The 12563-nt window shown below is 48.3% G+C and overlaps 1 pseudogene across 1 annotated transcript in view; it reads left to right on the forward strand.

The window, feature by feature from the left end:
• The first annotated feature begins 9807 nt into the window (after positions 1-9807).
• Positions 9808-12563, forward strand: part of LOC311142385 (protocadherin gamma-C5-like) — a 46527-nt pseudogene continuing 43771 nt past the window's right edge. Inside the window, exon 1 of the transcript in view lies at positions 9808-12311. The product of the transcript in view is annotated as a protocadherin gamma-C5-like (transcript). The remainder of the gene's footprint in view (positions 12312-12563) is intronic.

Below are 12563 nucleotides of genomic sequence, written 5' to 3' on the forward strand. Positions count from 1 at the left end.
GTTTGTTTTTATTATTACCGGATTATATCGTTGTTCATTTATGACTGTCTCCTGGCGCTGGGTTTTACCACTTTTATTCATTTCGATTCTATATAATTTGGGTGTTTTGCATTCACTCTTTATAACAGCGTTTTAAGCTAGAGATACTGTAACTGTTTTATTTTGCATTGGATGCGTCTCAATCTAGCCTCCCGAGTGGCGCAGTGGTCTAAGGCACTGCATCGCAGTGCTAGCTCTGCCTCTAGAGATCCTGGTTCGAATCCAGGCTCTGTCGTAGCCGGCCGCGACCGGGAGACCCATGGGGCAGCGCACAATTGGTCCAGTGGAGGGAATAGGCGGCAGGGATGTGGGTTCGATTCCCATGGGGGACCAGTATAAAACAATTATAATGTATGCACTAACTGTAAGTCGCTCTGGATAAGAGTGTCTGCTAAAATGCATCCACCGTTGTGCATATGCGGAGCTAGAGCGCTGTTAGTCAGACCATGAGGCATCCCGAAAATCAGTATTTTCACAGAATCAGCTGTAGCGTTCGAAAGGTTTGGCCTACAAACTATTCTGACCCATGTATGTAAAGATGAGACGAACACCTACATGTCAGTTGTTTTGCTCTAGGGTTAGGGTTAGGCCTCACAAGACTCTTCTGAAGGTCCCCCAGTACCATTTGAACAGAAGTACATATCGAGATTGTTTAGTGCCAAAAATAAGGGGTTAAATACATGTTTCCTGATCTTTCTTATATCTCTCAGATATAGGACAGACACTTCAGAACAAACTTCCTTTTGAATTTTTTGGGGGGACTATCTGTTGTTCCATGTAGTGATTCTGTAATTCAATGTGTTTGTATTGGGCTAATAGCAGTAAGGCCATACATATTACAATGTTCATCAAATACACATATATATATATTTTAGATATACTTCAAGGGGTCTTAAAATTCCAAATCAAATAGCTAAATGATACTTGGTATGACCTTCTGAAAACAATTCCATATAGTTTAGTAAAACCCCCCTGCCGCGGTTTAGACAGGGCTTGTAGAGGGTTAAACTGACAGATACAGTGGGGAAAAAAAGTATTTAGTCAGCCACCAATTGTGCAAGTTCTCCCACTTAAAAAGATGAGAGAGGCCTGTAATTTTCATCATGTACACGTCAACTATGACAGACAAAATGAGAAAAAAAAATCCAGAAAATCACATTGTAGGATTTTTAATGAATTTATTTGCAAATTATGGTGGAAAATAAGTATTTGGTCAATAACAAAAGTTTCTCAATACTTTCTTATATACCCTTTGTTGGCAATGACACAGGTCAAACGTTTTATGTAAGTCTTCACAAGGTTTTCACACACTGTTGCTGGTATTTTGGGCCATTCCTCCATGCAGATCTCCTCTAGAGCAGTGATGTCGCTGGGCAACACAGACTTTCAACTCCCTCCAAAGATTTTCTATGGGGTTGAGATCTGGAGACTGGCTAGGCCACTCCAGGACCTTGAAATGCTTCTTACGAAGCCACTCCTTCGTTGCCCGGGCGGTGTGTTTGGGATCATTGTCATGCTGAAAGACCCAGCTACGTTTCATCTTCAATGCCCTTGCTGATGGAATGAGGTTTTCACTCAAAATCTCACGATTTTGAGTGAAAACCTCATTCCTTTACACGGATCAGTCGTCCTGGTCCCTTTGCAGAAAAACAGCCCCAAAGCATGATGTTTCCACCCCCATGCTTCACAGTAGGTATGGTGTTCTTTGGATGCAACTCAGCATTCTTTGTCCTCCAAACACGACGAGTTGAGTTTTTACCAAAAAGTTATATTTTGGTTTCATCTGACCATATGACATTCTCCCAATCCTCTTCTGGATCATCCAAATGCACTCTAGCAAACTTCAGACGGGGCTGGACATGTACTGGCTTAAGCAGGGGGACACGTCTGGCACTGCAGGATTTGAGTCCCTGGCGGCATAGTGTGTTACTGATGGTAGGCTTTGTTACTTTGGTCCCAGCTCTCTGCAGGTCATTCACTAGGTCCCCCCGTGTGGTTCTGGGATTTTTGCTCACCGTTCTTGTGATCATTTTGACCCCACGGGGTGAGATCTTGCGTGGAGCCCCAGATCGAGGAAGATTATCAGTGGTCTTGTATGTCTTCCATTTCCTAATAATTGCTGCCACAGTTGATTTCTTCAAACCAAGCTGCTTACCTATTGCAGATTCAGTCTTCCCAGCCTGGTGCAGGTCTACAATTTTGTTTCTGGTGTCCTTTGACAGCTCTTTGGTCTTGGCCATAGTGGAGTTTGGAGTGTGACTGTTTGAGGTTGTGGACAGGTGTCTTTTATACTGATAACAAGTTCAAACAGGTGCCATTAATACAGGTAACGAGTGGAGGACAGAGGAGCCTCTTCAAGAAGAAGTTACAGGTCTGTGAGAGCCAGACATCTTGCTTGTTTGTAGGTGACCAAATACTTATTTTCCACCATAATTTGCAAATAAATTCATTAAAAATCCTACAATGTGATTTTCTGGAGAAAAAAAATCTCATTTTGTCTGTCATAGTTGACGTGTACCTATGATAAAAATTACAGGCCTCTCTCACCTTTTTAAGTGGGAGAACATGTACAATTGGTGGCTGACTAAATACTTTTTTTCCCCACTGTATTTATGGGGATTTTTTTTATTATACTAATTAGATTTTGGGCCGCAGAAATCAACTCTAGGTTAAAGAATATTGTTTAACTTGGTCTAAGCACTCAGGGCTGCAGGCGCTGTCCACAAACGAGGTGCTGGAATAGCTCTGGAATAGTTAGCAGGTCATGGAACACTTGCTCCTGTTGTTTTGTTTGTGTTCTTCGTTTAAAATTGTGTTGTGGTAGTCCGTTTGCATCTGTCTGAAAAACAATGCATGCCTTGATACAGTGCATTCGGAAAGTATTCAGACCCCTTAACTTTTTACACATTTTGTTACGTTACAGCCATATTCTAAAATGGATTAAATAAATAAAAATCCTGTTCAATCAACACACAATACCCCATAATGACAAAGTGAAAACAGGTTTTTAGAAACGTTTGCACATTTATTAAAAATAAAAAACAGAAATACATTATTTACATAAGTATTCAGACCCCTTGCTATGAGACTCGAAATTGAGCTCAGATGCATGCTGTTTCCATTGATCATCGTTGAGATGTTTCTACAACTTAATTGGAGTCCCCCTGTAGTAAATTAAATTAATTGGACATGATTTGGAAAGGCACACACCTGTCTATATAAGGTCCCACAGTTGACAGTGCATGTCAGAGCAAAAACCAAGCCCTGAGTGTCAGAGTGGTGTGTGTAGATGAGTGGAAGGAATCAAGCGCAGGATCCAGGATGACTTCAATAGACTTTATAGTACGTTCAACACGTGAACAAAAATGTCGCCAACCCAACCGGGTGGCGCAAAACAATTACGCACAAAACACAATGCGTAAAACACCAGAAAAGCGCACGCAGTGCGAACTCTCGGGACAAGCCAACAACGAGAGAAAATACCCTAACGAGGCAGTCTGACACAAAACAATCACGCATAACACCTGACCCAAACACACGAACTAAATAAGGGAAACAATTAAGACACAAATAAGGGACAGGTGTTATGAAACAGACAAAACCAACAGAACATGAAACATAGAACGGTGGCAGCTAGTACTCCGGAGACGACGACCGCCGAAGCCTGCCCGAACAAGGAAGAGGAGCAGCCTCGGCCGAAACCGTGACAGTACCCCCCCCTTGACGCGCGGCTCCAGCCGTGCGCCGACCCGGAGCTCGGGGACGACCCGGACGACGCGGAGCAGGGCGCGCAGGATGACCCCGATGGAAATCGGTCAGTAGGGACTGGTCTAAAACGTCCCTCCTTGGCACCCAGCACCGCTCCTCCGGGCCGTACCCCTCCCACTCCACGAGATATTGAAGACCCCCCATCCGGCGTCTAGAATCCAGGATGGACCTCACGGTGTACGCCGGAGCCCCCTCGATGTCCAACGGGGGCGGAGGAGTCTCCTCAATCTCAAAGTCCTGGAGTGGACCAGCTACCACCGGCCTGAGGAGAGACACATGGAACGAGGGGTTAATATTTTTGTAATCAACAGGTAGTTCTAACCTATAACTCACCTCGTTCAATCTCCTCAGGACTTTAAATGGCCCCACAAACCGCCGACCCAGCTTCCGGCAGGGCAGGCGGAGGGGCAGGTTTCTGGTTGAGAGCCAGACTCGATCTCCAGGTGCGTACACTGGCCCCTCACTGCGGTGTAGGTCGGCGCTCGTCTTCTGTCGACGTATGGCACGCTGCAGATGGACGTGTGCAGCGTCCCACGTCTCCTCCGAGCGCCGCACCCACTCATCCACAGCGGGGGCCTCGATCTGGCTCTCATGCCATGGTGCCAGAACCGGCTGGTACCCTAATACACACTGAAAAGGGGTTAGTTGGGTGGAGGAGTGGCGAAGAGAGTTCTGTGCCATCTCGGCCCAGGGCACATATCTCGCCCACTCCTCCGGCCGGCCCTGACAGTATGACCTCAGAAACCTACCCACATCCTGGTTGACACGTTCAACCTGCCCATTACTCTCCGGGTGGTACCCCGAGGTAAGGCTTACCGAAACCCCCAACCGTTCCATAAATGCTCTCCACACCCTAGAGGTGAACTGGGGGCCTCGGTCAGACACTATATCCTCGGGTACCCCGTAATGCCGGAAGACATGGGTGAACAGAGCCTCAGCGGTCTGTAGGGCAGTGGGTAGACCCGGCATGGGAAGGAGACGACAGGCCTTAGAGAACCGATCCACAACGACCAGGATGGTAGTATTCCCCTGTGAGGGGGGGAGGTCGGTAACAAAATCCACCGAGAGGTGGGACCAGGGTCGTTGTGGAATAGGCAGGGGTTGTAACTTACCCCTGGGCAAATGTCTGGGCGCCTTACACTGGGCACACACCGAACAGGAGGAGACATAAATCCTCACATCCCTAGCTAACGTTGGCCACCAGTACTTCGTGCTAAGGCAGTGCACTGTCCGGCCGATACCCGGATGGCCAGAGGAGGGGGACGTATGAGCCCAACAAATGAGGCGATCGCGTACCTCGAGCGGAACGTACGTCCGACCCACAGGACACTGTGGAGGACTCGGGTCGGTGCGTAACGCCCGCTCGATCTCACCATCAACCTCCCACACCACCGGAGCAACCAGACAAGACTCCGGTAGTATGGGCGTGGACTCAACTGACCTCTCCTCTGCGTCATACCGCCGAGACAGCGCATCTGCCTTCCCGTTCTGGGACCCAGGGATGTATGTGATCTTAAACACAAACCGGGCTAGGAACATAGTCCAACGAGCCTGGCGAGGATTCAGTCTCCTAGCTGCCCGGATGTACTCCAGGTTACGATGGTCAGTTAGAATGAGGAAAGGGTGTTGAGCCCCCTCGAGCCAATGCCGCCACACCTTTAGGGCCTGTACCACGGCTAACAGCTCCCTGTCTCCTACGTCATAATTCCGCTCCGCCGGACTGAGCTTCTTAGAGTAGAACGCACAGGGACGGAGTTTAGGTGGAGTGCCAGAACGCTGGGAAAGAACGGCCCCTATCCCGGCCTCTGACGCGTCCACCTCTACTTGGAACGGTAAAGAAGGATCCGGATGCGCCAACACCGGCGCCGAGGTAAACAGGTCCTTTAGTCTCCCAAATGCCCTGTCCGCCTCAGCTGACCACCGCAAGCGCACCGGACCCCCCTTTAACAGAGACGTTATGGGAGCTGCCACCTGTCCAAAACCCCGGATAAACCTCCGGTAATAATTCGCAAAACCCAAGAACCGTTGCACCTCCTTCACAGTGGTTGGGGTCTGCCAATTACGCACAGCTGACGCCCGGTCTACCTCCATCTTCACCCCTGACGCAGACAACTGGTAACCCAGAAAGGAGACCGACTTCTGGAAAAACAGACATTTCTCTGCCTTGACATATAGGTCATGCTCCAACAGCCTCCTCAATACTCGGCGCACCAGGGCTACATGCTCAGCACGGGTAGGACTATACACCAGAATGTCGTCGATGTACACAACTACTCCCTGTCCCTGCATGTCCCGGAAAATCTCATCGACGAAGGATTGGAAGACTGAGGGAGCATTCATCAACCCATATGGCATGACTAGATACTCGTAGTGTCCGGAAGTCGTGCTAAACGCTGTCTTCCATTCATCGCCCGCTCGAATGCGTACCAAGTTATATGCGCTCCTAAGATCCAATTTTGTAAAGAACTGCGCACCGTGCAGTGACTCCGTCATAGTCGCAATCAGAGGAAGTGGATAGCTGTACTTCACTGTGATCTGATTGAGACCGCGGTAATCAATACACGGGCGCAGACCTCCATCCTTTTTCTTTACAAAAAAGAAACTTGAGGAAGCGGGTGAAACGGAGGACCGTATGTATCCCTGTCTCAGAGACTCAGAGATGTATGTCTCCATAGCCTTTCTCTCCTCTTGAGACAAGGGATACACATGGCTCCGCGGGAGAGCTGCTCCTGACTGGAGATCTATCGCACAATCCCCCCGTCTATGAGGCGGCAGCTGCGCCGCCCGAGTCTTACTGAACGCCAGTGCCAAATCCTCATACTCGGGGGGAATCTGCAGTGCTGGCATTAGATTCGGACTCTCCACCGAGGTCGCCCCTATGGAAACACCCAGACACCGCCCCTCACATTGAGCAGACCACCCTTTAAGAGCTTTCTCTCGCCACCTAATAATAGGGTCATGAGTCATCAACCAGGGAAGACCCAGCACTACCGGATACGCAGGAGAGTCAATCAGATAGAGCTGAATTCTCTCCTCATGACCCTCCTGCGCCGTCATCTGAATGGGTGCTGTGACCTCCCTAATCAACCCAGACCCTAACGGACGGCTATCTAGGGCATGGACGGGGAAAGGTTTATCCACTGGAAGGAGGGGAATCCCTAACTCTATACAGAACTGGCGATCTACAAAATTCCCAGCTGCGCCTGAATCTACCAGCGCCTTATGCTGGGAACGAGGTGCAACCTGTGGGAAACAAACAGGCAAGGTTAGGTGCACGACAGAAAGCTCTGGGTAAGCAGGGCGCCTACTCACCTGGGGGGACCCCCCAATGCGTGACCTGCCATCTCCCTCACTGGAGGACCCGCCCCAACACCTAGCCGCGGTGTGTCCTCCACGACCACAGTTGGTGCAAGGGCCAGGTCCCCTCGGGCTCCTCCTCCTCCGTTCCCTAGCGCCAGCACCTCCGAGCTCCATAGGGCTCGGCTCGGAGGTGCTGGAGAGTGGAATGGGCGAACCCCCCCCTCCGGGACGCCCACGGGTGGCGAGCAGGGTATCCAGCCGGATGGCCATGTCGACCAGCTGGTCGAACGTCAACGACGTGTCCCTGCACGCCAACTCTCGCTGGACGTCCTCCCGGAGGCTGCAGCGGAAATGGTCGATAAGGGCCCGCTCATTCCACCCTGCATCAGCCGCTAGGGTCCGGAACTCTAAGGCAAAGTCCTGGGCGCTCCTCATCCCCTGTCGGAGGTAGAACAGACGTTCCCCCGCCGCCTTCCCTTCCGGTGGATGGTCGAACACAGCACGGAAGCGGCGGGAGAACTCCGCATAGTTCGTAGTAGCGGCGTCCATTCTCCTCCACTCGGCGTTGGCCCACTCCAACGCCTTGCCGGTGAGACAGGAGATGAGGGCTGAGACGCTCTCGTGTCCCGAGGGCGCCGGGTGGACGGTGGCGAGGTAGAGCTCCACCTGCAGCAGGAATCCTTGACACCCGGCAGTGGAGCCGTCGTACGCCCTCGGGAGCGAGAGCCGAATCCTACTAGGTTCCGGAGATGAGACGGGGGGGCTGGCCGATGGGGCTGGTTCGGTTCCTGGAGGTGTGGGAACCCCGCTGGTCTCCCATCGGTGCAGAGTATTCATCACCCCCTCCAGGGCATGACAGACCTGGTTGATGCGGTCCTCCTGACCACGAAGACGTTCAGCCATCTCGGCCGTCGGCGCGGTCGCTCCTGCTGATTCCATGGGTGGATGCGTGATTCTGTCAGAGTGGTGTGTGTAGATGAGTGGAAGGAATCAAGCGCAGGATCCAGGATGACTTCAATAGACTTTATAGTACGTTCAACACGTGAACAAAAATGTCGCCAACCCAACCGGGTGGCGCAAAACAATTACGCACAAAACACAATGCGTAAAACACCAGAAAAGCGCACGCAGTGCGAACTCTCGGGACAAGCCAACAACGAGAGAAAATACCCTAACGAGGCAGTCTGACACAAAACAATCACGCATAACACCTGACCCAAACACACGAACTAAATAAGGGAAACAATTAAGACACAAATAAGGGACAGGTGTTATGAAACAGACAAAACCAACAGAACATGAAACATAGAACGGTGGCAGCTAGTACTCCGGAGACGACGACCGCCGAAGCCTGCCCGAACAAGGAAGAGGAGCAGCCTCGGCCGAAACCGTGACACTGAGGTCGAAGGAATTGTCCGTAGAGCTCCGAGACAGGATTATGTCGAGGCACAGCTCTGGAGAAGGGTACCAAAACATTTCTGCAGCATTGAAGGCTCCCAAGAACACAGTGGCCTCCATCATTATTAAATAGAATAAGTTTTGATCCACCAATACTCTTTCTAGAGCTGGCTTCCCGGCCAAACTGAGTAATTAGGGGGAAAGGGCCTTGGTCAGGGAGGTGACCAAGAACCCGATGGTCAGTCTGACAGGGCTCCAGAGATCCTCTGTGGCGATGGGAGAACCTTTTCAGAAGGAGAACCATCTCTGCAGCACTCCACCAATCAGGCCTTTATGGTAGAGTGGCCAGATGGGTGCCACTTCAGTTTTCTAATCTATTATTAGTATTCCAGTGACTACATTAGAACAAATCTTGCATACTTTAAATGTATATGTTTCCATAACTATGCATGTTGATAATAGCTTCATGTGTTTTTGTGGTTCTTTTGATAAACATCTTGCGTTTTTGAGGCTATACACTGCATAGCCCGACTGAACTTTTTGGTTTGGCGCTGTCCAATGTTCTGAAATCTACGCTACTGTTCTGACTCGTTGAATGTGGTTGTTTTGTTTGCTGTCTGCGATGCTTGAATAGGGGAGAGCTCTGAGTGATTCAGTTCTTCACTATAGCAACATTGTACTTTTTTAAAACCTCAACTAGTAGAACATCTTGGTTGTTTTGTACCGTGCTTTGTTGTTCTGTTCCCTTACTTGCTCTTACATTTTTAGTTAAATATGAATTGCTTCTCTTTTTTACGACTTTGATAGGGGGAAAAAACTGCATTATTGCATCAACAGGATATGTCACAAAAGATAGAGGACCCATTGTTCCGTTTAAATGTTTTGTTCATGAAACAGTAGCTATATGTCTAACAGAAATTATATTATTTCATTCTACTTCCATTTCAATGTCCGGTGTATTTTGATTTTCATCATTTTATAATTAGTCTTACGAAAAACTGTTTTTGTTTCTGATTGTAGAGCGTAGTAGGCCTACACGGTTGTTTTCCTCTACCGTAGCCTGGGTCTGTACTGCTGCTTAAAGGCAGCACTGCTCATAGTCTTAATCTATTGGAGCGCTGAGCGCCAATAGCATGCAGCATTGTACAAAGAGATCTACTCCCTCCCCCAGCCATAGCACAGTAGCCCATACAATGCACAGAGATGGGAGAGACGGAGCTACACTCATCGATACAGTGAAAGGAATATTTTTGCAACATTTTGTACATGAAAGATAACGGAATATTCATGATCTAATTGCTTATGATTGCGATGTTTTGCAATCCAAGAACTTCGTTTGCGCCAAATATACATCTTCTTTGGAAATGGGGATTTTAGGGATGAAGATTCTGCATAAACGGGCTTTCTGGCTGTTCTTTCTGCTATGGAATACAATACAGGCTCAGATCCGCTACACTATTCCAGAGGAATTGAAAGAAGGATCTGTTGTTGGGAATATAGCAGAGGATCTTGGTTTGGAAGCGTCTGAGATTTTTGTGCGTAAACTAAGGATAGCCTCCGAGGCTGGTAAGCAGTATTTCAGTGTGGATTTGAGGAGAGGCGAGTTGGTTGTCAACGAGAGGATAGACAGAGAGAGTCTGTGTGGACAAAGCGCCAGTTGTCTATTACCACTGCAGGTTGTTATTGAGGAGCCGCTCCAGCTTTACCGCGTTGAGGTGGAAGTCCAGGATATTAATGATAATGGACCAACCTTTTTGTCTACTGAACGGGTTCTTAATATTGCAGAATCCACGACAACCGGAGCTCGGTTTCTACTTACCGGTGCAAAGGACCCTGACGTGCGATCCAATTCCCTCAGTTCATACAAATTAAATAAAAATGACATTTTTTCATTAAACGTTAAGACCAATAGAGATGGAACGAAAATACCTGAGTTGATTTTACAAAAAGCACTAGACAGAGAGAAACAGGCCGTTCATCATCTTGTGCTGACAGCAATAGATGGCGGCAACCCGGCCCGATCAGGTACTACGGAGGTCACAGTACAAGTTTTAGATATCAACGACAACGCTCCAATCTTTGAGAAATCGCTTTATGAATCTTCTTTACAAGAAAATTCACCCAAAAATACAGTGGTCATAATCGTCAAAGCCAGTGATACTGACGATGGTGCTAATGGAGCGATGCAATACTCTTTCGCTGAGCAAACGCCAGACTTCATACATGAAATATTTTCGATTGCCTCTGAGTCTGGACAGATCACTGTGACTGGTAGTCTGGATTATGAAGAGAGTCACATTTATGAATTTAATGTTCGCGCTACAGACAAAGGAATTCCCGCTATGGAGGGCCACTGCTCTATTCGGGTAGAGATTTTAGACGTGAATGACAATGAACCTGAAATAGTCCTTACCTCGTCACCTAACCCAGTGAAAGAAGATGCTTCTTTAGGAACAGTTGTTGCTTTGATAGGCGCAAAAGATCTTGATTCAGTGGAAAATGGGAAGGTCAGTTTGAGTTTAATAGGCGAATATCCATTTAAACTGAAACCGTCGTTTGCAGACAATTATGCTATACTAACAGACTCTAAACTCGACCGGGAGCTATTTTCTGAATATAAACTGAAAATTGTCGCCTCTGATTCGGGTTCTCCTCCCCTCACTTCAAAAAAAGAGGTAATTGTAAGAGTTTTGGATGTTAATGACAACCCTCCAGTTTTCTCCCAGCCCTCTTACACTGTTTATGTCAGAGAGAACAATGCTGCTGGATCAATAATGTGTTCAGTGTCCGCTTCAGATCCAGACATAGGAGAAAATGCCAAGATATCTTATTCTATATTAGACTCTAAAGTGCAAGACGTGTCTGTCTCCTCCTATATTTACATAAACTCAGATAACGGCAGCATCTACAGCATGCACTCGTTTGACTATGAGAAACTGAAGGTGTTTCAGATCCAGGTCCAGGCAAAGGACCACGGCTCTCCGTCTCTGAGCAGCAACGCCACAGTTCATGTTTTTATTCTGGACCAGAACGACAATGCTCCCGCTGTTATTTACCCCTCCGCTGTCATGGGCTCTGTCTCCCATCAGAAGATGCCCCGGTCCGCTAAAGCAGGCCACCTCGCTACCAAGATATCGGCAGTGGACGCAGACTCGGGCCATAACGCCTGGATTTCCTATAGGCTAGCGGAGGCCACAGACTCGTCTCTGTTCAGTGTGAATCTTTACACAGGGGAGGTGAGGACTAAACGCGCTGTTTCAGAGCAGGATGACTCATCTCAGAGGCTGCTTATAGAGATAAAGGACAATGGGGAACCGGCCCAGTCCACCACAGTCACAGTCAACATACTGTTAGAGGACGGGCTCCACGAACCCATCTTGGATTTCCGCCAGAAAACAGCAGAGCCCATCAAGAGAAACAGTAAAATCACCTTTTATTTGATCATCTCCCTGGCCTCAGTGTCCATGTTGTCTTTGTTGACTTTTCTTATCATAGTGGTGAAGTGCGTTAGAAACAGTAGGAATAGCTCGAGTTGCTGTATCAGACGGGCTGACTCTGACGGATACAAGAATCCCAACAGAAACCTGCAGCTCCAGCTCAATACTGACGGCCCTATTAAGTATGTGGAGGTCCTGGGAGGGGACATGTTGTCTCAAAGCCAGTCCTTCAGGTCGTGTCTCTCTCCGGTGTCAGAGTTCAGTGATTTCACCCTCGTTAAGCCCAGCAGCACCATTGACTTTAAGGACATGATAAACGTGCTTGATGCATCTTTACCGGACAGCGCGTGGACCTTCGAGAGCCAGCAGGTGAGAGGATTTAATTATGTTTGTTTTTATTATCACCGTATTATATCGTTGTTCATTTATGACTGTATCTCCTGGCACTGGGTTTTGCCACTTCTATTCATTTGGATTCTATATAATTTGGGAGTTTTGCATTCACTCTTTATAACAGCGTTTTAAGCTAGAGATACTGTATCTGTTTTATTTTGCATTGGATGCATCTCCATCCACCGCATCCACCGATGTCGCACTCCCGCATATGCCGTGAAAGGTGAC

This window comes from Coregonus lavaretus (genome assembly GCF_964263955.1).
Source record: "Coregonus lavaretus genome assembly, chromosome: 15".
Taxonomy (NCBI): Eukaryota; Metazoa; Chordata; class Actinopteri; order Salmoniformes; family Salmonidae; genus Coregonus; species Coregonus lavaretus.